This window comes from Mauremys mutica, chromosome 8 (genome assembly GCF_020497125.1).
Source record: "Mauremys mutica isolate MM-2020 ecotype Southern chromosome 8, ASM2049712v1, whole genome shotgun sequence".
NCBI classification, from domain to species: domain Eukaryota; kingdom Metazoa; phylum Chordata; order Testudines; family Geoemydidae; genus Mauremys; species Mauremys mutica.
In genome coordinates, this window is record NC_059079.1 from 33,742,463 (window position 1) to 33,768,425 (window position 25,963).

The 25,963-nt window shown below is 41.6% G+C and overlaps 1 protein-coding gene across 8 annotated transcripts in view; it reads right to left on the reverse strand.

Moving 5' to 3' along the window:
• The window catches only part of EVI5 (ecotropic viral integration site 5), a 136,950-nt gene extending 111,509 nt beyond the window's left edge, over positions 1–25,441 (reverse strand). For 3 of the 8 annotated variants that reach the window (XM_045027147.1, XM_045027146.1, XM_045027143.1), the window contains exon 1: positions 23,268–23,418. The gene's annotated coding sequence lies outside the window, so the exon portion shown is untranslated. Of the gene's footprint in view, positions 1–6,894; positions 6,974–23,267; positions 23,419–25,391 lie in introns of those variants that run through there. The other 5 variants (XM_045027141.1, XM_045027137.1, XM_045027139.1 and 2 more) reach the window with 4 other exon arrangements.
• Between the last annotated feature and the right edge of the window lie 522 nt (positions 25,442–25,963).

Below are 25,963 nucleotides of genomic sequence, written 5' to 3' on the forward strand. Positions count from 1 at the left end.
CACTCATCACCTGGGGCCGGGGTTACGCAGCAGTGTCAACTGAAACCGGCCCTGTATGGGTTCCCGCTCGCTTTGTGAAGCCGTGGAGAGATGGCCTGGCATCAGGGGCTAAAGAATCCCATTCCGGACTTCAGTCTAACCCTGACGGATAGGGTGGACAAGATTGACAAGGCCCGAAAGCGTGGCACACCTAACACTGCCATAACTTGGGGGCAGGTCAAAGCTTTATCACGGCAGGCTGAACATGTATTAGAGCAAACTAAGGCGGATAAGACTACAGAAAACTACTTTCTTGCGCTAATAGCCAGCTTAAATGCTAATTCTCTTTGCTGGGTTATGTATATTTGGGTGACCGTTCTGTTTGCCGCAAGGTGTTGCAGCCCCTCTCCCTTCCACCAATGTGTGGGAGACATTTATTCACACCTTGAATCAGACATCCTTTTGCCTCTCCCAGCAAGTTACGGTGGGAGAGATTTTAGGTACCTGTCTGATTCCTGTATGCCATAATCCTAATGATGTTGAAAATGCTACTTGGTTTTATTCTAGTCTGGGGCCAAATTCCACTATTCATGGCTTGGGTTATGCTGGCTATCATAATTGGGGACCCCAAACACCTCGTAGACCTAGGAATGCGCTTGCCCTTCGAACCCCATATGCAGCCACACATAACATAACCTGTGCCCGCATGACTAATTGTACCATGAGTAATTGTAAGCATTTTCCTGCTCCAGCAATGAATTGTTCTGCTGTGACAAATATCTCTTATCTATACAAGCATGTACAGCTGCCAAATGGGTGGTTTTGGACATGCTCAGGATATACTTTCAATTATATGCCCGCCAATCTTAGTGATGGCACTTGTTGTTGCCTAAGCCGACTTGCACTCATATTACCAACTAAAAGGCAACTGTTAAATACTTCGCGAGTTAGTCGCAGTCTTCCTTTAGATGCTTCCTGTGATAGCCGTGTACATTTACTTTCAAAAACTGAGACAGTCGCTTTGGCTGTCTCTCTTGTTGGGGTCCCCGGGTTGGCCACAGGAAATAGTATGCGAATCAATGGTTTAGCTTGTGCAGCCACTAAGGCTTTAAATGCGACATCTACCGCTATAGCCCTCCTTAATGATGAGCAGGAAGACATCCGTCATGGGGTGTTGCAAAATCGAGCGGCTATAGATTATTTACTTATGCTGCATCATTATGGATGTGAAAAGGTTAATGATATGTGTTGCTTTAATATTTCTGATCATCATCATTCAGTTGAAAATCAACTCAAGATAATTAAAAATTTAACAGATCAAATCAGATACAATCCAGACCCCTTCTCGGGATGGTGGGATTGGCTCTCCTCATGGCTTCCTAACACTGGGTGGTTGCATCAACTTGTCACCTTTGGGGGACTCACTGTACTGTTACTCGTGCTGTTTTGCTGCGGCATCCAGTGTATCCCTTCACTTGTTTCTCTCTTCATTAAGGGCTGTCCATGGACTAGCCCGGAGCCCCCCCGAAAGTATTAGTCATAGTTAACAAAACAAAATAGAGGGAGATGTAGGTACAGTGTAGGTACAGATGTTGGCAAACCACGCTGTCCCTGCACTGAACCATGTTATTAGCACAGTATATTATGCACTTTCTGCTATGCTAGCCTAGTCACACAAGACAATGGCCCGGTGAGGGAAACCAGCCTTAATCAATCAGAATGAAGTAAACAGGTGTATCAATCATATAGTAATAAGTAACCTGTGTGATGTCAATCATGTAATACTGAGTAACCGGTCTGTAAGAAAGAGAATAAAAGCGGCGGTCTGGGACTATCCAGGGACGCCTCACTGCAGCTTTGTCTCGTCTCTGTTTCCCGATACAACAGGTTAGTCTTTTCTGTGTAGTGCCTCTGGATCCAGAACCACCTCGTACCTCTGACACATACGTAGTGAGATCCTCTCAAAATCTCTTGATAAAAATAGTAGTGCCGAAATCAAGTAAAGCAGGTAAAATGCCTCTGACAATAACTTTACCTGAGGACTGACATGCACCGGAAGGAATTTATGAGTAAGTACCACAGATGTTAATTTTTCTCTTGCTCTCAGTACCCTCTCTCATCTCAAAGAGGGACTGGCTGGAAGTTCGGCTAAAAGTCAACAAGAACCACAGCTAAAAATCAAAGATAAAATGATCCTGAGATCTCTAACAGTGGGGAATGAAAGTCATTTTGAAATGAATCTAGATTCTAGAATACAACACAAGTCTACTCCCACAAGTGGGTTAGGGAAGGACTACTTGGGAAAACCCTGAGCTAGACTTCTCAGAAAAAAGCAAAGGAAACCGATCAAAAAAAAAAAATCAGAGGCCTAGTCCAAGAACTTCCTTGAAGCTCTACCACTGAAGGAATGCAAGAGGTTTATACTATTTTCTGCAGTGGATCACTTCCTCAGCCACAGAATATCTAGACTACTAGCAAGCCTAACCCTTATCCAAGTTGTCCACTAGAAGAAAACTTGGGCCACATCTGAAAATGCAGAACAAAGACGGCTGACACAAGTCAAGGACTGTCAAGGAGAACAGTAGACTGAAGAAGAAATTTTCTTTCAAGTCACACTGCCGAAAACTACCTATTTTGACATATGTAGAATTCCTTACATTGACAGGTTGGCATGAACAAATCATGTGAAATACAGCTTACCCAATAATACCAGTTTATAGCAAACATATCAAACAATTAGAACCACAAGGAAAATGTTCCATCCCACTCCCTGAGATCTTTCATTCAAGTGTAATTTAAACAGACAACTTCCATTTCATCTGTTGGATGACAAAAAGCCACATGTTTTAAGGCAGGCTTCAGATTTTCAGGTTTAGCAGTAGCTGATAGGCAGCCCTTCCTTAGAGGCTGGACTGGAAAACTGTACAATGTCATAAACCATGTTTCTTTTGCTAAATACCACATTTCAAATCAATATACATTGAGTTGTGCAGTGGGGAAGTTTTACAATTTGAGAAAAGCCTGATCGAAAGCAAAGATTGCTTCCAAAGTGAATTAAGCTAAACCAAATTAAGGCTACTTTAATTCTGAATGACAGAATCCACACAGGGATTTAATGCAGTTTAACTAATCCACTTTGAATTCACACCTTTAGTTAAGTTAATTCTGATAAATTTTCTTGAGTGTCTTCATGTAGACACGCCCTCTTGTCTACACAGGCATAGTAATTCTGTGCATTTGTGTGCTCAAAGCCACATCCTTTGCAGTTAACTGCTCACACTATTTAGCATGGTTGGTGTTTAATAAAATAAAGTTAAGTAATGTTGTGTTTGTTCTACCCATCTTTCCCCCTCTTCCCTGTAATGGATCACTGGGTCTTGCCCACATGGTTGTCAGTGTTTCCTCTTTTCCTTCTCTTCCCTACTTCCTTATATTAGTCATCTACACTGTGTTCCCTAACTCCCAAGAGATCTCATTTGCACCACACTTCCGTTTGCTAAATTTTCCTATCAGTATTTCCTCTGTTCCCTGAACCACTTCAATACTGGACTAGACATCCAGAAGCCACAGGACTAAACCTCTTAAGTAAAGAGTGATCCAGAAGACTGGGTTTTCCAATAATTAGGAGCAACATCTGGTGAAAAACAAACCTCTGCTCCAGTTATGGGAAAGGTGAGGGGTAAAAATTCTTACAAGGGAATCCCCATCTTCCCCACCTCCCAATGTAGAGCCTTTTAGCAGCTCTGCTACACAACACCATATCCAAGGTCTTTTGATTCCTAGGCTCACTTTTGCTGCAGCCTGGGGAAAAAGCTGAGTGAAAATTGACTTAGTTGTTAGTTTCAATGATTACTGCCCATAAGGTTCTAGCAGCAGCTGGGAAAATTGACAAGACTGGTAAATTCTCACTTTGTTGCAGCTTGGTAAAGCTGAGCAGAAGAGGCACTAGCAGTTCCAGCTCTGGAAGGCAACACTGCATTGGCTACATTCTTATAATTGAGCCATAAGGGATATAAATGTATTTAATGAAACTTCTACCATGCAGATGCTGATGGAACTTGACTAGGAAAGATTTTACTTGCCCTTTTCTTAGGTATAAAGACTGGTTAGAGCTGAGGACTTGGTAAGGGAAGCCCAACATAACACCTATGCTTGAAGCATGGAGATATCCTTTACCAGAGAAGCATCCACCTCCATCAAAAGATGATTAGAAGAAAGTCCTTCAGTCTCATCTTTGGATACTGAGGAAAGCAGGGAGACAGACCAGTACTGCAGTCACATTGACTAGTAAGTTCACCAGGCGTTTTTGTATGCAAGACTCTTCCTTCCCGCTGATGCTGTGGCCTCCAAATCCAGGTCATTTCAGGAGACAATGAGGGTAATAAAGATTCAGTGGGGATGTTACTGTCTCATTGCAGTGACTGAGCTGCAAGAGTAGGCAAGCTATCAAGGCTCCAGTGTGTCAAATGCTTGTCTCAGCTGGTAACTGTTGCCTATAAATTTATGTTACAACCATTCCAAGTTGGTAGAGCTCCATGTCAGAGCTTTAAATTTAATGTTATTTTTCTACATTTATCTCCCACCTGTAAGACCCAAGATTTCTAAAATTATTTGTCAGAAGTTTGACCCTATAATGCTTTAACTTGCTTTTTGATAACAAAGGGAAGGATCAACTTGTAGTTAAGAACAGAAAAAAGTCTGGAATAGGTTCTATACTTGAAGTGTGACCATGGGAAAAGTTATTTAATCTTGGAGTTTCAATTTCCCCATTTTTACCAACATGCATTACATTATATATGTACTTTGGAATATCAAATTGGAGGCTTTATACAACTGCAAAGTATATTTGCAGTTATGCAATAAACATAAACAAGTTAAGCATCTAAATTTGCACATAGCAGAACACACATACAGCCCGTCTTACAGTGTTGCTCAAATGTGGCCACCAGGGGCTTTTCTTGCAGCCACAGCCTGCCTGCTCCACTCTGGAAAGACAAATGCTAGAGGTGCAGGGAGCTGGTGAATTCTCCACTTACCTGGGGGCGGGGCGGGCAGGCTTCGGTCACAGGACTTCAGGCTCCATCCATGCGGTAGCAGGCTCTTGTCCCAGGCTCACTGCCCACACCATCATCCCTGGACCCTGCCACCTCCCTGCCCACCTCTCCATCCAGGGTTTAATTTGTCCAAGAGCTTGCTGGGGCTGAGTAAGGCTGCTATGAAAAGTGATATTAACAAACATACAAATAGCACTTTTCACAGCAGCTGACTTACTATCTAGCAAGTTTTAAAAAAAGCAACCAAAAAAGCAGAAGAAAAACAACAAAAGACAAGAACATGCAAAGCACTTAGTGTTTCTATTCTGTTTAGGTCCAGTAAAGAATAGAGATCACTGTACATTATTTTATTAATGAGTCTGAAAAAACCCTACATAAATAAATTACAATGATTTGGACATGTATATATGCATATTTGTTTTTCCTAAAGTTAATTAAGTGTTCTAGGAAAAATTGTCAGTGCGGCCACCAGCAAGGAGTTGGTGGCCACCAAAAAAAATTGTTGAGAACCCTAGAACACCAGTATAATTATCTTCATATTTAGAGTAATTTTAAACATTTATGCAAGTTTAGTATCTATAAACTTACTTCAAACCAATCAGAAAAGTCCATTATAGCCATGAAAAGAAATTTAGTTTCAAAAAGCAGTATAGTAACACTACGGAGTCCATCCACAAAAGCAAAGCTGGCCACATTTTGGAGTGGCTCTAGGCGCTCAAAAAAGTTTCCCTATCGAAAAAAGGTGATTCAAGCTTTAATATTGTAGTCCTAGTTAGGACAATGTTAGATCATTACAAATTTCTAAGATTAACATAGAGCCAAAACATCTTATGCTGTTCTTGTTATTTTAAGCTGTGTTACCTAATGAGAAAATTGTGCTAACAAGTTATTTCAATAAACATCCTTAAATATCATTGAAGAGCTCCACTTTTCCTTAATCAGGAAAAGCAAACTGAATTAGTTAGGAACACCACCAGAATTCTTTGATCAACCCAATGCTCCCTGTTAAAAATTTGAGTGCATTCAAGTTTATTGGGATTTCGGTTAACTTAGTTCTAAAAGCCAAGGAGTTTAGTTTAAAAATCTGTTTAAATTGTCTATAGTGTTCCAGGCAATGGTTTCCATTAGTGGTCCACACAGCACCTGTCAGTCAGTCATATGGTGATGACGAATCATTAACAGCTGCAAATACAATAGTCCATACAAGTGATTCCTCTAATGATCACAGCAGTGCAAAGCGATCTTGAATGAAAGGGTAGATGACCCATGAGATGTGGTCCACATAACGAACAAGTTTGGGAACCCTCAGTTTCAGGAATTAGTAATTCCATATGGAGCCATTCCCCACTGAAGTCCCTCAAATCCAGCCCCACTCAAGTCAGTTGTTACTATCAGACTACAGTTAAGTAGCCTACATGGAATAAAGCAGCATTTTCAGTCCAGTCTGAACCATCCACATTAAAAAAGCTGCAGTCATAACTGACACAAATTAGCACCTTAGCCTCAAGAAAGGTCAAAATTGCAAGGTAGAGTGTCTGAGCCAACCTACTTCCCCCCAGAGGTGCATCATCCAAGGGAACAGTACAGCACAGCACACTGACAGGACACTATGAAGAAGCCTATTCTGACAATGTCTGTATTGCATCTCTTCTGTGGATGTGACTTCATTCTCAAAGATGTCAGCCCCACATCTATAATAAGGGCTAAATTCTATTTGAGAAGTATAAGTAGTAATTGTTTAAACAAAGGCTTGACAGTACTAGTCACTAATTCTGAATAGCTTTTGCACACAAACGTAAAATTCAATGTTCATTCACTGCCTTTAATTCTACCAAAATATAAAGATATACAAGTTACTTACAGTTAAACTGAGGGGGAAAAAAGTTGCTAAAGTAAAATGCAAAGCTGCCTTGCCATCTTCCTTTCAATTAGACTCCAAACTGCAAGAAAAGCAAATTACAATTTCTTCTGAACGACAACATTACTATTAAGTGATCAAGTAAATTCAGTGCTTTCACAGCAGGTTAAAGTGCATGTCTAAAAATTCCAAAGTTATTTTGTGTCAGCCTCAAACCTTACACTTGCTTTGCAAGTCAAACATTACATTAAAAGCTTTGAGATTTCAGCCATAGGAATCCTTTCTAGCCCAAAAACACAAAATCAAGTCAATATGCTAGAACATATGAACTTCATTTTGTTGTCAGTTGGGCTAGCATTAAAAGGGAATCTTACATATAAACAGTGATCTACTGAATGAGCATATTTCATTGCATAAGTTCACTAGTTGCAGAAATTGCTGAATTCAAGAATACAGTCTAGTGGTTAGAGAATTAAACTGGAAAACTGAAGACCCACGTTCAATGCTCAACTCTTGACTGCAGCTTTGGACAAGTCACTTAACTTTGATGTACCTCAGTTTAGCCATCTGTAAAATGAGGATAATGCTTACCCAGCTTTTATAAGACACAGATCCTGATATGAAAGGTGAAATGCAACAAAACTCTTACAGAACACACAAAACTAGGCAAACCAGTTTATGAAAACAGCATAATGCAGCCCATGATTTTTCCACATTACTCTTTTTACCATCTTCACATGCATTCTGCAGCAATTAAACACTTAATACCTTAAGGCTCACAAGTGTAAATAAATGGTATCATTCCAGCAATTGATTTTTATTAATTTACAGTGTCTACTAACAGGACTTGCAAAGAACATTACTAGCAAAATATACAAATTAGAAAACATTGATGCTCAAAGCAGTTTAGAATTGGCAGCATAGAATTAAAATTTTATTTTAATTCCAGATTCATTTACACAAGGATATTATTGTACTTATCTACATCAATGAAGTCAAAAATAGTTTTATCTATTTGGACCCTAGAGGCTCCACCTACTGAAGCAGAGTTAAACTGCATTCTGTTAATGCTTTATTACTTGAATCAACACCACATGCAAATACAGTAGTTGAATTCATTTTCTGAACTTTAAAACTGGACTCTTGTAGGGCTTTGTCAGCACTAATTTTAGGTCCATATTTACGCTTATAAAACCAAAATAGCTAATGAACTTGTGAGAATCTTCTGCACTTTTATCATGTTTCCATTTTACCTTTTCTTCTCTGCTTTTATGTATTTATCTCATGTTATAGCCTACTTGCTATAAATGGAAACATTCAAGGAAGGTTTTTACTGCTTACTGTTTTGCCATTCCACCTCACTGAAAACTCATTAAAGAACAGAATATGTAAGAAAAGCATTTAACAACAAAACCAAGGCCTTACATATAGTTTTTAATATCTGTAGCAAAACATGAGAACAAGAACAATGATAGCATGGATGTGAACTTAAAATATTGCTTTCCCCTATGGAAGAAACAAACTAGTCAGCCCCGAGACATGAAAAAATGGTTTCAAGTGATATTTTGGTGACTTAGCCCAGTATGGAAATGGGTATCTGTCACAACCCATATCACACTGCCAAAGTTGTGCTTACTACTCAGGACTTCGAAATCACGCAGAAGGAACAGGCAGCGTGTAAATGAGCATGCTAAGTGCCTTCCAGATAATGGCTAGCTCACACAGTGCGGTGAATTTTCATTCAGTAAATGTAACATGATCAGCAACAAGAAGTGAGATTAAAAAGAGAAATAACAAATATTCTTTTGTGGCAGCCGGACTCCAAGAAAAGGCATATGCCTGGCATTTTTTGCCAGTCCTAGAGAGGGTGAGTGGAACTGCCTCACTAGTCCCATCTCTTTTGAAGGAAAAATGGTCCGGAGAAGAAAAATGGTTCCTTCATATATACCCTACTGCTGCCCCTCCAGGGAAACTCATTAATAGGCCTGTGGCCCATGTATGGTATGGGTATATCCTGCAGTTTAATTCTACATTTTCCTGTAGTCATATTTCAAAGGCTATAGCCAATATATTATTCTCATCTTTTCTCTTCCTTCTTACCTGCCCTTCTTTGGACCTGCCAGTCTGAGGTTATATCTCTGGATGGTAAAGGAGCCAAAATGGGAGTCCAATGTAGAGTGGATGCAGGAAACAAGAACTGCACACTCTACAAGTAAGAACCTACCTAGATGGATTATGTTGGACCTTTTGTTATGTATCTGAGCACCTAAGGTTTGAGCTTATCCTCTATCTACTCCTGGGGGGATTCTGCACCACGCCGCACGTGCAGAATTCATGTCTCCCACAGATTTCTTTGCTTCCCTGCAGAAGAATGACTTTCTGACAGGGAAGCTGCAAGAACAGTCAAGCACCACTTCCTAGCTGCACAGGTACATTGTTTCAGGCACCTGGAGCAGCCAGTGGAGAGATAATCACCAAAGGGCTGGGGACACCCCAGCCAGTGGCTCCTACCCTGAGCCAGGATCAGCTGCTAATTCTGGCTGGGCTGAAGGGAGAGGATGGGACTTCTTCCCCTACAAGGAGTGGCTAGGGCTGTGTCAGACCCACCCCCAGAAGCCTCCCACAGCTGCAGGAAGCTCAGCATCCTCCCCTGCTTCCTGAACCCATCACTCCTCAACTGCAGGGAGAGAGCTCACCGTATAGGGAGTTGCTCCCCCATCCACCCAACTCCCATACATCTGGATCTCCCATACCCAGATGCCCCCACCAAGCCTCACCCCATACACCCAGGACTCATCCAAGACCTCCATATCTGAACCCCATCCCACTGAACCTCAACCCCTACATCTGGAGCCTCCCTGCACGCAGACCCCCTGCACCCCAGACCACCTCGCACTGAGCTCCCTGCACTCAAACCCCCACCCCACTAAACCACTCTGAGCCCCAACATCCAGACATCCACACCACTGACCCCCAACTAGCTGCACCCAGACCTCCATCCACCAAGCCCCACTCCCCCAGCACCCAGGCCCCCCTGAGGAGACCCCTCTCTCTGCTGAGCCCCCAAGCACCTTTACTTGGAAGCCCCTGCAGAGTCCCATTGCCCCTGCAACTGGAACCCCCCTAATAAGCCTCTGTGCATCCAGATCCCCCCACACCTATACCCCCCACTGAGCTGCCTGCACCCAGATTGTCCCACACAGAATCCTCTAACCCCACACTTGGATCCTGCCTGCCCCACACCTGGTACAGATGGGCAGAACTCCAGGGTTTTTCGGGGGCAGGCCCAAGCCTTGTGCTGTGTCAGGTCTGGTGCAGCCTCACCACTGAGTCTGTGTCCCAAGGGTGGGGAGGTAGGGAGGCTGCAGAGTGATCTTTCACATTTGTGCAGCCAGTGGCCTGTGCACCCCACTTCCATGCTGGAACCTCTGCATTTATGTATTGACCAATGAAACTTGCAGAATTTATAATTTTTTGGCACAATTTTTAATTTTTTGGAGCAGAATGTCTTCAGGAGTATCTAACTTAGAGATCAACCAACTCCTAGGGAACTGAAGTGTGGTTTAGAGGAAGTGTGGGTGTTCTTGAAGTAAAATATCAGAACTAAAGCTTCAACACTGGAAGGGAAATGATGGCTAGGCTATCTATCAACAGGAAATAAGTGAGCTTTGCTGGACTGTATCACTCAGTAGGAGATAGGCTCCTTCGTTCTGAAATTCCTGCAGCTTGATCTGGAGAAACTTGTTATCAAGACTCCAAGGGAAAGATTCTCTAAAAAAAATAATCAAAGCCTGTATACTAACTTGAGTCAAATGCTGGGAATTTGTGACCTGAAGATGATCATAGAATCATAGACTTTAAGGTCAGAAGGGATCATTATGATCGTCTAGTCTGACCTCCTGCACAATGCAGGCCACAATCTCACCCACCCATTCCTGTATCAATCCCCTAACCTATGTCTGAGCTACTGAAGTCCTAAAATCGTGCTTTAAAGACTTCAAGGGGCAGAGAATCCTCCAGCACGTGACCCTTGCCCCACCCTGCAAAGGAAGGCAAAAAACCCTAGGGCTTCTGCCAATCTGCCCTGGAGGAAAATTCGTTCCCGACCCCAGATATGGCTATCAGCTAACCCCTGAGCATGTGGGCAAGACTCACCAGCCAGACACCCAGGAAAGAATTCTCTGTAGTAACTCAGATCCCACCGCATCCAACATCCCATCACAGGCCATTAGGCATATTTACTGCTAACAGTCAAAGATCAATTAATTGACAAAATTAGGCTATCCCATCATACATCCCCTCCATGAACTTTTCAAGCTTAGTCTTGAAGCCAGATACGTCTTTTGTCCCCACTGCTCCCCTTGGAAGGCTGTTTCAGAACTTCACTCCTCTGATGGTTAGAAACCTTCGTCTAATTTCAAGTCTAAACTTCCTGATGGCCAGTTTATATCCATGGATACAAGATCTCTGTGTAAGCTCAAAAGCTCATCTTTCACCAACACAAGATGGTCAAATCTTCCCTCTCATTTTATGTCTAATATTGAGAGGGAAAATCTGCTGAATGCCATGAGGCAGCAGGAGATGGCTATTTGAGGAGGAGAAGGCATGTATGGTTTTTACCCTCCCTAACAACAAGGTGTTCAGAAGCTCTCCTACAGAGAGCTATGAATCCCCTACTTTCATAAGCAAGACTCATTCAAAAAAACGTGAACAGATCCTGCCAAGCCCCGCAGGATCTCCAAAGGCAGAAGTATCAAGATGGGGGTAGTAGGGCACATGGGAACAGCGAGGTCCTAACTTAAGCTTGAGAAAAGATTCAAACTGGTTTACCTTAACTGAACTTGTCTGCCCACCTCCAATTCAAAGGACTTTGGGGGGGGGAGGGGGCAGGGAAACCTATGTTCCTTTATTTAAAGATCAGCTTTAAGAAACCAAATCTGCTTCAATATCAGTGTTTGGGTAGCACCTTTCATACAAAAAGATAAGCTAAATGGGGGTTTTGAAGACTTTTAAACACATATATGCATGTATCATACAGATTGCAAGGGAGCATAAAGGATGCTCTCTTGCAGTGAAGGCATAAATTATTGCTGCTTCAGTTTATATACACAGCATTATTATAAAGATTAATAATGTACCTCACGGGATGTTGTAGGAACTGATTAGTTAGCATTTTCAAAGCCTTTGACAAAGTATTGCAATTCCTCCAAATATAAATGTAGACAGAACCAGGTTGATCTTAAGAAAAAGTAAAGCTAATATGATCACTATAGAGAGACAGTCTTGCAATGCCGCTGAGTAATATTTCTCATGTAAGCAAACACATCAAAAACATCTTGGCTTGGAATGATCTACTGCAAGTGCCTGAATGAAGAAGAAGAAGAGGAAAGATATAATCAGCTTTTTTGGGGAAGACAAAATTAAGTAGTTGGGAGGAGATCAGTCTCATCCACTTAAAGTCAAAAGAAAATAAAGCCAAGATTACATCAATACAGTCCAAAGAGCCAAACTGGGGGCAACAATAATCCTAATTTTACTCCAATAGTTATGGAATACTCCACTTCTACAACCATTCATAAATAGCATTTAAAGGAAAGTTTAGCTCTTACTAACCCTGTTTCTGCCATTTCCAATCGCCCTACCTTCAATTAAAAATTAAACAAAATCCCAAAGCATGCAATAAAACTGTCAGTTTGTCACTTTATTTGTCTGCCAAAAAGTAGAGATCATCCCTTCCATTGTTTCTGTTTTAGATTGTATGTCCCTCCCCTTGTATTTGTGTTTATCCTAATTCTGGTCTTTGCACACCTGTACTATAAACGTTTTATAAATTTGGCAAAAAATAAGAACAGAAGCTAATTATTTTTAAGCCAGATCAGAGTGTGAGGTTGGAGTGGTGTTAACTATATACTTCAGTTTTTATGACTGAGCAAGACTTCCAGTTTCATCCCCTTCTCACCCCAATTTAACAGATATGGTAACTAGGGTAAGAGAAGGCACACAACAATCACTTTTCTGGCAGAGCTGGGAGTAAAACCCAGGTCTCTACCTTGACAGAATCAAGTCTCATCCACTTAGCCATACTGTTCCCAGAAAGATTAGGCTTTGCTATCCTTTAAAAATGAGATACTTCTGCATAGCCTCCACTATAAAGAACTGAGACAGATTAATGGTAGCCTTGTATTAAATATATTCCCATAGCATCAAAGATCCCTAATCATGGACCAGGATCCCTTTGTGGTAGATGTTGTTCTGTTTGGACACTAACAAGATAGTCCCCCTTAAAATAAAAGGAAACACCCATTTTAGGTGTCCTTTAATAGACCCTAATTCCCACACACCGGATCCACCACTTTCATTGCAAGACTCAGACCTCATACTTACCTATGGGAAAACACACCATACACGTCTAACAGATATGTATGTTAATGCTGCTGAAATCAGAGTTAAGGCTTTGCAATCTAGTATAAGCATGAGGAAAGTGCCATATGTATTGTATTGTTATTGTTTGTAACAAAGGTGAATGGGACTTTATAGAAGGGCAGAGTCTGCCAGTGAAAGTGATGAATGTGATGTATGGGAATTAAGGTATGTTAAAGGACGATAAAATAAAGGAAATGTCCAGTTAAGGTAAGGATTTGTATGGGTGGACACCCACCCAAATCACCATAACTAGTTTTAATGAACTTTCTTTGGGGAAATATACATTTCCTTTAAGTATCTGAAAACTGCTGCCTTCCTCAGTATGAAATCCTTTCAGTCAGTTTAAAGATCAGGACTTTTAAAGCCATGTTAGTAGGTCATGTTATTAAGTTTGAGCTTTTTGGAAGTCTGATACCAGAGTGATGGATGTGATATTAAAATGTCTGCAGAATACAATTTGCTTTTCACTAATGAGATGCAGTAACAAGGTTTTCATAGTAATCATTTAATGTGATTGTCTCTATATTACAATTCCATATCATCATCAGCCACTGTTACAAAACAAACTGAGGAATTACTAGCATAATATATCAGCTAGTGGTGTGACATATCTGCATGCTTTTTAGTTCATAAAACAATTCCTGTTCTGAGTGTTCTCATCAACTACTACAAGATTCTGTATATATTTAACCAGGATGTAAAAGATATATAACCACCACTATGCATCATGTGTATCTGCAAATAAGTTATACTGAGTAATGGGTGTTTTAATTTATATCAGCACAAGTTATATAATACCATCGGTTAATTACAATTGTTTTATTACACATATAATATGGGGTGTTGAGTTGAGGCTCTGAGTTTCTAATAACGGAATCTAGAGAGGAAACAGCATAGTGGAGGTTTAAGTAAAGAGGAATACTAAAGGAAGACCAACACCTCAGATTACATTCATGTAACTGTAAATTTTTTCTACGAACATTTCTGGATTGTGTATTATTCTTTACATAAAAAGCCAGAGAACTGCTTATGGCTGCACTTAACAAGTTGGCCATATTTTCCCATTTGTTAAACAGAGGGTATTCATTTAACAGGTTTATTCTTAGATATCCTTAATTGTAGGTGTACCAGGAACTGCTTTTAAATTAATCAATTTCCCATTTCACTGAATTGGAACATTTGTATGTGTTTTAGCAATTAAACAGCATTATTGAATAGCTTATAGCTCAGTGGTTTGAGCATTAGCCTGCTAAACCCAGGGTTGAGAGTTCAATCCTTAAGGGGGTCACTTAGGGATCTGGGGCAAAATCAGTACTTGGTCCTGCTAGTGAAGGCAGAGGGCTGGACTCGATGACCTTTCGGGGTCCCTTCCAGTTCTATGAGATATCTTAACTACTTTACAAATACTGTGATCTGGGCAGATCACATTTCATTTTAAGGTGAATAGCAAGACATTTAAAAATACAACAAATACTGTATGCTTTGTAGTCTTCCTCTGAACCTTAAGAAAACAAAGTAATAGTTCCTCAGTGGTGCACTTAAGGAATTTAGCTAAATTCTCATAACACTTCCCTTTTATAGACTTAGGTAAATTCTTAAATATTTTGAGCTAAAGTTCTCCACAACCAGAAAGACAGCTGCCCTGCACTGCAGTGGCCCCACTTTGCAGCCTGATACAAAAAGGTAGACGGAATTGTGAAGAGAAGTTTAGAGGCCACAACGACATAAATGGAAACTACACTACACCCTTTGATTCTTTGCACTGGTAGACCTCAATCCTAAAAACACTTAGACTCACAAGAGTAAAGTTGAGCATATTTGAAGGCATGGGATCTTTCGGAGGTAGAGGATGTGGGAAGAATAAGTCTATCAGTGATGACCAATGACATTTCTGTAAAATCTGTTTAAAGAAACAGATTGCAAGACACTGCAGTGCTACTGAAGACAATAAAATCTTACTTGAATTTCTGGGGGAAATGACTAAAGTCTTATCAGTTGCCAAAGACTTATCATATAAATCAGAGGGGAGGACTTTCAATCTTTACCACTAACAGATATTTACAAAAATATAGTCTCTTCCCACTTCTCACTCAACCACTAACTTCCACAATGCTGCTTCTAATCAATTTATTTTTGGGACAGACAACTATAGCTACTACGGAAATCAAGAATGCAGCAAGACATTGCCAAAGTCATAGCAAGACTTACTTATAAGCCTTAATTATGTGCTGTACAAATGGGAAAATACCACCAAATCACACATGTTGAAGTTCCAAGAAAGCTTCATTAAACCAGAATTAAGATGGAGCATAACAGTAATTTGAGGGTGAAAATTCTTATCAAAACAAGCCTTAGTAAACCAGGAATTCTGCTGGTAAGTTTAAAAAAACTCCAACATTTGGCAATATGGAAACAGTTAAAGCATCCAAACAACTCAGTTTTACTTATAAACTGTTCATAATTACAGGGAAACAATCTTTACAATACTTAGTCTGCATATCACAATCCCTAGGCTGAAATCAAAACTCTTACTACCCTACTGCTAAAATGTGTAAGTTTCTACTTCAAAAGGTAGAGTGAATTCTACTATCTAGTGGAAAGCCAGTTTATTCATCAAGAGCAGGGCAGATTTCAAATATAGGTTATGCTGCATCAGTAGTCTGACCACAGTGCAGGTTTACGTGGGTTCATACCTTTGGTCTTTTTGTAATGCACTAGAATTTAAATTTTACCTGTTAATTCATTTACAATATTCATGACATATCTCCACAAGTATTTACAGTACAATTATTAGGAGAAAATGCCTTCTTTGAGGTTAGTACAACACCTGTGTTGCTGTATGAAAAATCTTACTCTGGTCCCACTGAAGTCTATGACCAAGTTCCCATAAACTTCAAATAGGAGCAGAGCACCTAATGAAGGAAATTAATGTTTTGGCCATTTGACTAAGTGAACAATGAAGATTGTGGCTTCATTAAAAACCAGAGGCCTACTCATATTCCAACAACACTTATAAAAATGAATGACATTTCAGAGTTATTTGGCCAGTGCATTTTGTGTACTCATTTTGGAAGAAGAATTTATTCCATCTATTCTAGGAATCTACAAATAAAGAGTCATTAGTGGAGAATAGCAAGAAAGATCTCAGGGAGACAATAAAGCTAATTTACGGTACTTTTGGCACAGAGTTGACAAAAGTTACTTAAGTAAAGCCCTAATATCCAGTCCACATAGCCTACAAATTCTCCAATACAAAAGTCAATTTGCATAATCTATAGGAGACTGCCCCAAAAAAGAATGCTACGTCTTATTTGTTTTCCAGAGCTAAAAAAGGATTATGGCTTCCCACACTCCTAAAACTAAAGGAACATGAGGAAGAACATTAGAAATATTTTTTTTAAAGTCAAATTTGCTAAATTCAAAATTAAAGTTGCTTAATTCTGGATTTCCATTCCTCAGAGAACTCTTATTCAAGTCCCCTCGTAGCCCCATCATTCTCTACATATCCTCCAGGGAAGGTAGATGTCTTAACAAGCAACACATCTTGAACACCATCACGCATTAAATTCAATATGTTTTACTAACAAACAAAGATCATACTAATTCTGCCATGCCATCTTACTAAATAAAAGCTACAGGAGCCTTTCCACAACCTGAGACAATAGCAATCCATTTTTAGAAGACTTATCCCTATACACTGAAGAAAAATTATGCAGCAAGTATAATTACATTCAGCTGGTATTTATGCTATGCTATTTTAGAACACTTAGAATAACTGATTAAACATCTATTAGGACATTGCCAAATTAGTATCAAATTATCACCCTGATTCACACACTGCCATCAGACATTGTCCAGTAGGCCATATTAAGAGTACTCAGGAGTCTTAAAAATTCATATGAATTTAAACTCTGGTCATTTCGTTTTAGACTCACTAGCAGATCTTGTGGTTGAGTCCATTGTATTTAACCATTATCAAAATACTTCCATTCACTTTTCTGAAAGTTTTCACTGTGCAAAGAAGATACAGGCAACAAAAAGATTAGATGGGAAAATGCAGGTTTTAATAAGGAAAGCTATCAGAGATGGCTCACATGGACTGGGCAAGCAGAAATGTTCACAACTTATGTGATGTCTTGATTACTTTCCAAATTAAAACCAGTTTGCAGAGACTGGGAACTATTACCTAGATTAAATAACTTCACTGGAATCAGTCTGCAGCAGAGCCAGAAACAGTATGCAGAATAGAACTGCTTCCTAGTCTGATGCCTTAACTACAAATGTATCCCCACTGCACCAGTGGAAAGGACTATAACAAGAGATCACACAAAGTAGTTAGATTTTAAAGAGGAATGAATAGTCAACATTTGCAGCTATGCAAGCCAAAATAATCTAAGGGTATTCAAACCTGATTAGGAGCATAACATGATCATCTGCAAGGACCAGGAAGAAACACCCCCCTTTTATATGGAGGCTAGGCACAAGAAGATAGGCACTTCATAAGATCCCCTCTGAAATATCAGATAGAGGCCACTGCTAAAAAAACCTCTGTGTGAGCAAACTGTCTGTTCCAGTATAGTACTGTATTTGTTAAGTTTTCCTGGATGGAACACTTCAAAAAACACTTAAGTATTTAGGCAGTTTATACAAGCTGGACATCCAAGTAACGTCATGGCTCAAACACATTGACAGAAAATTTTACAGTGAGGCTGTAACTTACATGAGAGCAGGTTTAGACAGGAAGAAAAAAAATTTCCTCACAATATCAACTTGACACCAGAACCAATGATGAGAGCAGCCACAGAAACATCAAGGAAAACATTTTAAAGACATTAGGTAACAATTATATAAGTAATTACCTGGGCTAAACATTGGACTTCACCTAAAACGTCCCTTCTCCTTTCCAGTTCTAGCTTCTAGAAGTGAAACTGTATTTCATATGCATATGTAATACAGACACCAGACAGCATGGATTTATCAAGAACAAATAGTGTCAAACCAACCTGATGGCTTTCTTTGACGGGGTAACAAGCCTTATGGATAAGGGGAAGCAGTAGATGTGGTATATCTTGACTTTAGTAAGGCTTTTGATACAGTCTCACATGACCTTCTCAAAAACAAACTAGGGAAATACAACCTAGATGAAGCTACTATAAGGTGGGTGCATAACTGTTTGGAAAATCGTTCCCACAGAGTAGTTATCAGTGGTTCACAGTCATGCTGGAAGGGCATAATGAGTGGGGTCCTGCAGGGATCAGTTCTGGGTCCGGTTCTGTTCAGTGTCTTAATCAATGATTTAGATAATGGCATAGAACAGTGCTTCTCAAAGCTGGTTCGCCACTTGTGCGGGGAAAGCCCCTGGCAGTCCAGGCCAGTTTGTTTACCTGCCACGTCCACAGGTTCAGCCAACTGCGGCTCCCACTGGCCACGGTTCACCGCTCCAGGCCAATGGGGGCTATGGAAAGTGGCGCAGGCCGGGGGGGGGGGGGTGCTGGCCGCCCTTCCCGCAGCCCCCATTGGCCTGGAGCAGTGAACTGCAGCCAGTGGGAGCCGCGATCGGCCAAACCTGCGGATGCAGCAGGTAAACAAACCGGCCCAGACTGCCAGGGCCTTTCCCTGCACAAGCGGCAGACTGGCTTTGAGAAGCCCTGGCCTAGAGAGTACACTTATAAAGTCTGTGGATAATATCAAGCTGGGAAGGATTGCAAGTGCTTTGGAGAATAAGATTCACATTGGAAAATGATCTGGACAAACTGGAGAAATGGTCTGAAGCAAACAGAATGAAATTCAATGAGGACAAATGCAAAGTACTCCACTTAGGAAGGAACAATCAGTTGCATACATACAAAAGGGGAAATGACTGCCTAGGAAGGAGTACTGTGGAAAGGGATCTGGGGTCATAGTGGATCACAAGCTAAATATGAGTCAACAGTGTAACAGTTGCAAAAAAAATAAAAAAATTTAAAAAAAGCAAACATTCTGGGATGTATTAGCAGGAGTATTGTAAGCAAGACACGAGAAGTAATTCTTCTGCTCTACTCTGTGCTTATTAGGCCTCAACTGTAGTATCAGTCCAGTCCTGGGCACCACATTTCAGGAAAGATGCAAACAAATTGGAGAAAGTCCAGAGAAGAGCAACAAAAATTATTAAAGGTCTAGAAAACATGACCTATGAGGAAAGATTGAAAAAATTGGGTTTGTTTAGACTAGAGAAGAGAAGGGGGACGTGATAAGTTTTCAAGTACATAAAAGGTTGTTACAAGGAGGAGGGAGAAAAATTGTTCTTCTTAACCTCTGAGGATAGGACAAGAAGCAATCGTCTTAAAATTGCAGCAAGGGCAGTTTAGATTGGACATTAGGAAAAACTTAACTGTCAGAGTCGTTAAGCACTGAAATAAATTGCCTAGAGAGGTGGTGGAATCTCCATCATTGGGGATTTTTAAGAGCAGGTTGGACAAACACCTGTCAGGGATGGTCTAGATAGTACTTAGTCCTGCCTTGAGTACAGGGAACTGGACTAGATGACCTCTTGAGGTCCCTTCCAGTTCTGTGATTCTATGATTCACTCAAGAATCTCTATACATTGTGCCATACACTTTAGTCCCAACTTCCATTACCCCTTCTATTCCATTTAGCATTCTTCCAAGAAGGCAGCACGATAAGCATTATTTTGTGCTGTAGCCAACATCCACAAGAGCCTATGATGAAACCATACTAGTCTTCCAACATCAACTAAATCAATTTACAAACAAGTAAACCTATAAATAGGTAAGAAATGCATTAGTGTGCCATCTATAAGCCAGTGTGCTACACGTTCTCAGTTCTTGAACAATAGCCTAACAATTATATTTTTCATTGCTATTTAACTTCAGAAAAAGTTGAGATCATGCTATTCATTTCGGGTGTTGTACATAAGAGATACTGTTTTACCAGGCCTTCAAGAAGTAGGTGAATTAGAGTGGAATCAAGAGAGATATTACAGGCTATTTCAGTAAGGAGGGGTTATAATTTATTCAGTTAAGATTTGTTATTCTTAAGAGTACATGTGCCCAGAGTGCTGGATGCAAGAGCATTTTTTTTAAAAAAAAAAGGCATTTTAAGTGTGAAACTTCTAAGAAAAAAAATCTACATAAAATCTGAAGGTCTATTATCAATTAGTAAACTAAACAAATAAGTACAGAACACCCATTTTACAACTGAAGACTATAAAATGAGAAGGAAGTAGAGAACAAGCAACATGTAATAAAAACCGAGTTAAAAATTGATTTAAATAAGATTGTTTTGAATCTCTTTAAATCCTGACTTTATATCTCTGCTCTAGCAGGACAGAATCTCACTTCCTGGTGAGGGAGGCTTTTCAGGGAAAAATCCCCTTGTAGGGGGGTTTCCTCCCAGTTTCATTTTGCTACCAGTCTATTTACAACCACTGTTAACTGGATGATGACTGTAAGCAACTGATACTTTGTGTTAAGTGGTAAATGTAAGTCACTATTTGTGTCTCTTCCCTATTCCTCTGGACCACAGGCATCTTTTCCCTTGCATCTTCCCTACTCCTCTCTACACTTCCCCCATTTCAACCTTTCAATTTTTCTGCTTCCTGCTCAAACACATTAAGATTTCCAACACCAGGCAGCAGTCTCATGCTACATAGTCTCCTGTTCATGTCCCTCCAACTCCACTGGCTCCATCATGCCTCCCAGATTCCTCCCCCTCTACATTTCCCCTAACAACTCATACTTGAGGTTGTAGTCTTGATCTGTATACGTGAAAAACCAATCTGTAAAAGCACAACAAAGGCTGTAACCGCAGAGAGCAGAAAGGAGAGGGGGAAAATAAAATATGGCACTTTAAGAGACACATTCCTTGGGAGAGCATTTCTCCAGCACACCCCAATAGATTAGTGAATGAAATCCCAAACTGTCTTTATTGTAGCCCAAATCTTCTCTTCTCCACCTGCATCCCTCCCCCACATCAACAGATATGTCACAAAGAAAAACAGTCAACTTTCAAAGTGTCCGTAAGCAGTATATAGTCCTTACATTTCCTAGTTCATTTTTGAATGATTCCTTGGATAAACTCAACAGGCCAAACATTTTCCTCTATCTTTCCTTCTCACACCCTCTCAAAATTCCATTGGCTCAGTTTAATAACCCTGTTTTACTGAGGTCTATTAACCCCTTCTCACATATAATTGAGAGCATCACGAAAGGTATTTATTTCTATTATGGATTTTATCTTCTCCACTAGCCCTCCACTCACATACCCTGAGCCATTTTGGAGATATGAGTCAGAACACCTGAAATTTTGGAAGAATGATCATGTAAGTTTTCAGAACAAGACCTCAAGTGTTTAACCAAACTTCTTTTGGGGAAAAACTGTCTGATGATTTCTTGAAGTATATAAATTTTGATAAGATCGCTCTTCTTGGGTAGTTGGAGGATTGGAAATTGAGATAATGGCAAATCAGTTTCAAATTTAACTATGAAACAGCTCCCTCTGTTTCATAATAAAGAAGAAAAGCAGGAATTATATGCAACTCAACAAATATGATGGAAATACAAATTGAAATACAGAAAAAAAGATGTTAAGGACTCTACGCTGACCAACCACCATTAAGAGACTTCTAAATTTTCAATTTTTATCCATATTACATAACCAGAACAGTACAGACCATGTTTGAAGACAAGAATTTATAATGAATGAAATATTTCAAAGCACCAAAGAGTCCTGTGGCACCTTACAGACTAACAGATGTATTGGAGCATAAGCTTTCACGGGTAAATGACGAAGTGGGTATTCACCCATGAAAGCTTATAGACTAACAGATGTATTGGAGCATAAGATGCCATAGAACTCTGTTGCTTTTTACAGATCCAGACTAACACGGCTACCCCTCTGATACTTGAAATATTTCAAGAATCTAAGTAAAGCTGTGGAAGAGTGAAACTCCCAAACCTTTTTGGTTTAATATGTCAACTCCATTTTATCAAGATAAATTACTCTCTCCAGATAAGACCATCAAGATCTCTTTTGGACAAAAGGCACAAGCTCTTTTTAGGTCACCTCTAAAGAAGGTTGACATTTTCATGTGGGTGCTATTTTATTGTGATGCTATAAGCTAGCAACTTCCATCTCTACTTAAATCACCACAGTCCACCACCTCTAAAGACCACTAAATCCAAACAAACTGAAACCATGCCAGCAGTTAATTCACACCCCCTAAAACCAGATGAACGTGTAACAGCAGAATATATGTTGTGATTATGCCGCAGTGGAATCTCCTCCTTGCATGACTGAAGGAGGCGTCACTGTGATGAAGTCCTGGTGCTATCCTAGCGCATCCTACCCCTCGCGCTCGTCAGTGGGGCTGGGACAGCGCGTTCACACAGGGTCAGAGCAGGGCGGATATTTCTCGCCGTCAGGAAGGAGGACTCAAGTACCCGGCAGATTGTGTATGAGAACCCAAAGCAATCCCAGTAGACCGCCACCTCCTCCCCCCAGCCCAGGGGAGCTCCGGCGGGTCACTCGGGGGCTGCCTCGCAGCGGGTTCACAGCCTGAAACCGAGACAGTCGCTCCCACCCCACACGGGGCAAACCCCAACTCGCCGCAGTAGCCACCGCCGCCCACGCTCCGGAGACGGCAGGGCGAGCAGAGGCTGCTCCTCCGGCACTCGCAGGAAGGCGGATCTCCCGGCTCCGCAGACTGAGCCCAGCGCTAGCCGAGGCGAGGGGCCGATCCGATCCGGCCCGGCCCCCGGGGGAGGCAGGGAGAAGCGAGAGGGGGCGGCTCGCGGCTGGAAGCCGGAAGGGAGCGCATGTCCCCGGCCCGGGGGCCCCGGGCTCTCCCTGCGGGGGCCCCGCAGCCTGCGGAGAGCGCTTAGGCCCGGCGGCTGGGTACGTCCCCACCCCGGCTACCCCCGCTGAGCCGGGCTGGGGTCTCGCCCGCCCCTCACCTTGGAAGCCTTGGCCGGGGGGCCGGAGTGCGAACATCGGCTTCCCGTGCAGCCCGGCCCGCAGCCGCCGGCGCCTCGGAGTTCCTCGCCCGGCCTGTCCCGCTGCCTTGCCCCCGAGCTCGCCGCGCTGCTCCGGCCCCAGGCAACCGGGCCACGTCCCTCCGAGAGCCCGGCGCGCAGGCGCACACTCTCCGCCCAGGCCGCCGTCAGCGAGCCACCCGCGGCCGCGAGGCCACGTCCCTCCCTGCGCAGCAGAGCGCCCCCGCGGGGCTCCGCGTCCCCCGCTACAGAGCAGGGGGCGGCCGGTGGAGGGAGCCGAGCTCCACGTCCGGGGCTGGGGTCAGCACCCCCTGCAGAAGAGGTCGGCTGCCGAAGGGGGGGGGGCTGGCCCGCCCCTGAAATGGAAACGGGCCAGGCGTCCCCTCAGGTCAGGCAGATTGAGCCCTACACGGGGGAGTTGGACCCCCCCACACACACCAGAAGGCCAACGGGGGCTGAGACTTCTAGACTCAGAATATCAGGGTTTGAAGGGACCCCAGGAAGTCATCTAGTCCAACCCCCTGCTCAAAGCAGGACCAATCCCTAACTACATCATCCCAGCCAGGGCTTTGTCAAGCCAAAAACCTCTAAGGAAGGAGATTCCACCGCCTCCCTAGGTAAACCATTCCAGTGGGTGACAGCACTGTCTACACCGCTCCCTTTGTGGAGTCCTCTCAGGGCAGCAGCCACTGCCCCAGGCCCATCTCCCACCCATGACCATCTTGTTGGATGGCAGAGGTTGGAAGGGAGGTATTGGCTCCAACTCAGTGGCCAAAAAGGAGGAGAATTGCATGAAAGTATGGTTCAGGTTGAGTATGCCCCCATTTCAATGCCAGTTCTCTAATTTTGTTAACTAGTGGCTATTCTAAGCTTATTAAAACTAGCTATCATTTGGTTTAGACACAGTCTAGGAGCAGCCCTTGTTTGAATCCACCAGCCACTAACAGCATTTCAGTTATTGCCATCACTGTACTCCCCAAAAAGGCTGTTCCCTACCCCCACGGTGGACCTCAAATAGTAGTTGATGCCTTCACCATTTCTAAAACTTCCACTGGAATCATGCCAGAAACCACAGCAATTGCAAAACATAGCTGCCACATTTCTCCTTATATAAAAGGCAGTATATCCTGTTTGTCACACTTCGCATGTAGGCGCTTTTGCCTAGTATATTTGATGCTATATATAACATGCTTTTATTTTAGGATAGTACCCAAAGGCCTCATTCAACATTGGAGTCTATTTGTATTTAGCATAACGAGCTCAGAGGCCCTTGCTTTTAAGCAGTATACAAAAAACCAAGGGACAGTCTCTGCCCCAAGTCTACTAGTGAAGGAGTCCCTTCAAATTGTGCTAAGCACCAGGGAAATAAAATGAAAGCTTTCTGTATTTGTAGCAACTTCTAATACCAAGCACCCCATGAAGCACCATAAGCATTAAGGATGACCCTAGTTGGTCTGTATAAATATGCTACAGAGTTAGACAGAATAGTTTGAAGAACAGCAGCTAAAGGAAATATGCAGTTTAGTTTTAACTACAAAAGGAGTGTATACATTAATCAAAGACAGACACTTAAAACAGCAAAGGAATTGCTTCAAAAAAAAGATAGTCCCTACTGTAAGATCATTCCCTAGGTTGCTGCTATGACTTTCTCTGCCACAAAGAATATCTCAGCTGTGATTACAGCAAAGACAGAAGTAGAGGTCTTGAATAAGGATAAAATAGTAATTTATTGCACCAAGGATCCCCAGACATGGACCGGGGCCCTATAGTGCCAAGCCCTCTAGAAACACACACCAAAGAGACAGTTGGTGTTCCAAAGGGTTTATAGCATAAGCAATAATTACATTACTCAAACAGGTTTCCCTCCAGATATGGGCAAGCCATTTCCATCAAGGATTTGTGCACTTCTTTGTTCCACACAACATAAAATTGATTTTAAAAGTGTTTTTCTTCAAACACAGAAACTGAAGGTTTGATGGTGGTAAGCTGCAAAGAGAAAAATTCAAATATAAACCCTTTCTAATTATAAGGCATTGCCTTCAGGAAGCAGTTTTTTATTACAAAATGGAACATCTTTGTTTTTACCTGCTTGAAACCATGGCCTCTAGGGATAGTAGTTATCTTGGCAGCAAACATTTTAGATGGAGAGAAACTGAGAAAAGGGATTTGGCCTGAATTTATAGCTGACTCAGGGGGTGTGGCAAGTGACTCCACCTAGATCTACCCACACAACTCCCTTCTGTTCTATTCATAATGGGGATGTAGGTAATATTAAGACACTGTAGATGCAAAAAGGCTCTATCTGAAGAGAAGAGGGGAAATGGTTATTTCTGTCTTGTGTAATATTGGCTGGGATATTTTTAACTATAGATATTTATATTAAAATGTAAGACCCTTGTGAGAATTCTTATTGGATAACAAGCATTTATTTAGACAGACATACTATAAGAAAAGAAACAAGTACTTTGTTATGAATGGTTTCTTCCTGGGAAAAGGAAAATAGGGTGGAATTTTGAACCCTCTAAAGTTCTAACCCAGACATGGTTAAACTAGTTCTGGAATTAGCAAAATGTAGAGTCATAGTGCTGCCTACTTGATTTAAGAAAATATTGTGATTTTGAGAGTCACTTATTTCTAGGGTGACCAGACAACAAACT